Source organism: Elaeis guineensis, chromosome 4 (genome assembly GCF_000442705.2).
Source record: "Elaeis guineensis isolate ETL-2024a chromosome 4, EG11, whole genome shotgun sequence".
NCBI lineage: Eukaryota > Viridiplantae > Streptophyta > Magnoliopsida > Arecales > Arecaceae > Elaeis > Elaeis guineensis.
The window spans coordinates 5935256-5940333 of NC_025996.2; positions in this window are offsets into that span (position 1 = coordinate 5935256).

Sequence of the window (5078 nt, forward strand, 5' to 3'; positions counted from 1 at the left end):
TCTAATCCATTGGCCCACAAGTTTATGCAATTATCTTAGATCTTAATTCACAATTCTAGACCTACTAGACAATATTTAATTCTTTTAATTAAGTACTTGGGCTGATGGGTCAGGGTTTGGTATTTCGAAAATAATTTTTAAATTTTGAAAGATTTTATTTTCTGTTCACCAAATGTGTTGACTCATTTCACAAACAGGTCAGCATATTTCATAAACAGCAATCCTATTGCTCATTTCATAACAAAAAATAATTCAAAATAAATCATGAATTTTTTTTAGATCTAATCTAACACATTCATGATAAATTTTATAATTAAGTCCTTTCGCTGCTTCATCAGCATGGGATATAATTACATCGGCACTCCTACCGCTATAGGAGACCCCATCGAATGGGAAGAGAGGGCCTTTAAATCCTACTTTTCTCCTATGACCGGACGGCCATGGCAACCAACCCAATTAGATTACTTGCTACTTGGATCGAGTATATCTAAATATACCAATTTTAAAATTTAAATTTTAAATTTTAAATTTTAAATTTCAAATTTTAAATTTTAAATTTGAGATTTCAACCAAATTTCAAATTTTGAATTTCCAAAATTTGAATTTTAAATTTTGAATTTTGAATTTCAAATTTTAAATTTCGAATTTCAAATTTTAAATTTCAAATTTCAAATTTGAGATTTCAACCAAATTTCAAATTTCGAATTTTCAATCTTTGAATTTTAAATTTTGAATTTTGAATTTCAAATTTAAAATTTTGAATTTTAAATTTAAACTTATAGATTACACCTTAATCTACGCATGCATATGTATATCATATTCTAGAACCATGCTCTGATACCATTTGAAGCGAAAATTTAGTGCAGGGGCAAAATGGTAATTTTAAAACTTTTTCAAAATTACTATTTTACAGTAAAATTATTAATTAATCTCATTAATTAATATTAATTAACCTTACACTAAGATCTAAATATGATACAACAGCATGTATTTAAATTTGAAATTCAAATTTGAAACAGTAAACTTTTTACTGTACTGTGTTCAGAACATATCACCTTTTGCGGGTAGTCGATCACCGTAATCTGATCACCGTCGAAAGGCTCTGATCATCACGTCACAGCCACACAAGTGTCTGGCCTCTGTGGATCATTCACACGAAGCTCCCGTCTGATCGGCTCCTCACGAATGCTAGTTCGTGATTTCACCCTTTTGATGGCTGATGTTGATCGAACTCCTTCGATCGATGTGTGCCGACTCTTCGGATACTCTGGATCATCTGTACAGTTGGTTGAGAGGCTGATGGATCTCTCCCTAAAATTTGGTGGACTCATGACACTCGTGGCACACCAATCTCACTTCCCGAACCCTAGGTAGAAATCCTAGGGTACACACCAAAAACCCTACGCCCACTTCTCTCTCCTTTTTCTCTCCTCTCGGTAAATTTTGAACACTTCAAAATTTTTTCAAAACCTCCCCACGCCCCTTATCTTTTCTTTCTCTTTCATTTCCCACGCCCCCTCCCTTTCTCATTTTATAAAATATCACAAGAGATGTTGAAAGCGTGTGAGTGGATAAGAAGAGGTGGTTGCTCACTTAAATTCAAATCAAATTTGAATTCAAGTGTCAACCAATCTTATCCTCATCCATTTGTGCGAGAAAGAAGAGATGGCGTGGCCTTTTTTTTTTTGTGCATGGAGACTTTCACGAGAAATCATTTCTCGTGTGGAATATGGGGCGCACAAAAGAGGATAAGCTGGCGCATGGTTATTTGGTTATCCATTCAAATTCAAAATCCCTTTGAATTTGGATGGGTAACAAACCAAGTTAATCCAAATAATTGGCACAAAAAATATGGGCATGAGAGAGCTTTGCATGGGAGAAAATTCATGAGAAAATTTCTTCTCGTGAATTCAAATGGGCGCAAGGAAGTTGGGTGGCGCAGGAAATTTAAAACAAGGTGGTTTGATTCAAATTGAGCCAACCTAATTAAAATAGGTTAAGCACAATTAGATCAGATTAAACCCAACACAATTAGGCTTAATTAGGCTCAATAAAATCTTAATCAAATCAGAAATTAACTAAGCCTAACCCCTGATCAAATCAGGGACTAAACCACCTTAGCGATTAGATCAACACTTATCCTAATCGGGTCAATCCAAACTGAATCCAATTCAATTGGACTTGATCTAAAAATAATTACTCAATCAAATTGAATTAATTAGTGATCAAATCACTAATTAAACCTCTCATAAATATTGAGTCCAAATCTGATGTGCAATTAGGCATCAGAGACCATCGATATGAAATCCTGATCAAAGAGTTCAAATTTCAAATTCAAAATTTAAAATTCAAAATTTTGACCTCGATACCCAAAATGTATGGAACTCATGATCAGAGAATCCTAATTCTCAATCATAGAGTCCCAGACACATAAGACTCATAATCAGCCATCAGATCAGAAAGGAACCTTTAATGTGTGTGACCCCGCAGGTTCGAACCTAAGCCGGTAGCACAGGAACCAATTCCTGTACTAATCGAAGTGACCATCTAGCAATGGTACCCGATGACCGTATAAGTCGAATAGTCGCAATTACAACATTCAGAACATACGTGAATATGGTTACCGTATAATTCATCCCTTTTGACCCCTGTGTTTAGGACGACTCAGGGTTAAACTATCAACCCTGAGAGATCATCCGAATCATGCTCAACTCAATTAGTCCTGTGACTCCTCACTAGGACTACCCTGGTCAAAGTTTTGCTAAATTGAAACACGACTGTACACAGCTCCTAAACTGAAGTGGTCAATTCTATCTTGACACACGCACCGACAAGTCAAATACTTGACTACACCCAGCAGCCTTCCATCACTGAATTAGAAATTCAGGTAGTCCAGTGCCTAAGTGTAGTGAGTTGCTTGTAAGTCACCGTGACGGTCTCAGGTCGGAGGGACATTTATACCCATATCCCATCGGAGCAAAATTTGACAGCAGAAATAGCTCCGAGTCGGTCACATTCAGTGCAGATGTACCATTATATCTCACCTGTATGTCATACCAGTGTCTCCACACTCCTTGGTTATGAGGACAACCAACCCATATGGCACACAACGACCTATGCTCGATAAACGTTGTCGTCATTGGTAACAACGTATCATTTGATCGCGAATAGGTTTAAGGACTAAGCGACAAATCCTCTTTTGTCGAGTTTAAATAGTCCTAAGGACTTCACCACAACACAGGAGTTCATTAGAAGATGAAATATTTGTGATGAAAAAATACCAAAATAATTTTTATTTATTTATAATTCATGTACTAATACAAAAGAAGAGCAACCGTCAACAGACTGATGATTGGCTTTGGGACACTATTCCCAACAAAAGTGACCAACCAAATAATTCTGCATGGACTCAAAATTAGACTGAATGAAGCTAAAGGCCTCTGGATAGAAGATCTATATCCAATCTTATGGGCATACCGAGCGACTCCTCATATACCAACGAGAGAATTGCCATTCAATTTAGCTTATGAAACAGAAGAAAAGATTTCACTTGAGATCGGATTACCTTCAACAAGGGTTGAGCAATACAGTGAGCCGAGCAATTTCGAATGTCAGAGAGCTGATCTAGATCTACTTTCAGAAGTCCAACAGTAAGCTCAACTTCAGATGGCAACCTATCGGCAAAAGGTAGCCCAATATTATAATGTAAAAGTTAAGCCGAAGATCTTCCGTCAAGGAGATTTGGTCTTAAGAAAAGCGGAAGTCTCAAGACCTCTTAACCAAAAAAAGTTATCTCCGAACTGAGAAGGATCCTACAGAATAACAGACGCACTTCGACTAGACACATATCGGCTAGAAACTCTTGAAGGGTCAGCTATTCTCCGAACATAAAATGCTGACAACTTGAAAATATATTATCAATAAAATTATCCATGTATATATTATTAGAATGAAACATGAAATTTCAAAATCATAAGTTTCGATCAACTATAAAGTGGTAATGGATCGATAGATGGATGATCAATTCATCGATTATCGATTATATTTTGATTTTTCACTATAAAAATCGGTATATCAATTATACTTTGGCTTTCACTGTAAAAGCCATAATACCGATTTTGTCTCGGTACTGAACATATTTTGACTTTTCACTGCAAAAGTCGATCATAGTCGAATGACTATTATACCGATTTAGTCTTAACTAAGCGAAATGCTATGCCAATATGATCAAGAGCGAATTGAGATTATACCGGCTTAACTACAGTTGGTCGAAGGATTTTCAGTTTGTCACTAGTTATCAAATAACTTGACGTACTAACCTGATTAAGGTCGGACGCAAGGTATTCGACTTATTATCATTTATCCTAATACTTCAAAGTATGTCAAATGGATATTCGACTAATGGATAAATCTATAAGTACTATCGAACGTTCAATTTGCCAATTGATATTCGGTAGTTAAATGATTACTCTACAATATTACAAACACATAGAAGAGAGTTTATACTTAGAAAAATTCTTTTCATTCATTGGAAAGAAAAGATTACAAAATTAAATCGAAGTCCGATTACAAGTATTTGATTACAAAAAAAAAAAAATTGCACCAATCATCAGTCGCGATCTCCATCTCTTTGCTCCGGTGTAGCACCTGAGACTTGGACAACTCTGGTGTTGTCGGTGCTTCATCTTGAGTCGGTGCGACATCTTCTTTAGCAGCTCCATCTTTCGACACTGGAGGGATGATGCTGTTCAAGTCAAAGTTTGGATATAATTTTTCGATCGTATCTCGATCATCCTCGTACCCGATGCAGTAGGAAGCAAACCCGCCTTCGAAGATCTCTTCTTTGAACTCTTCTGAATTTTTGAAATCCTCGATTGCTCAGTTCAGGGCCTCCCTTGCCGACTCTGCTTCCGCCCTAGCCAACTCTGCATCAGCTCTTGCAGAAGCTGATTCCTCATCGGCCCGTGCCAACCTTTTCAAGCTGGCCCGATGTCGTCCACGTTCGGCTTCAAGTTCAAGGATGCACCCGTCTCTTTCTCATCGAAGTCGGTGGATAGAATATTTTTTGCTCTTGATCC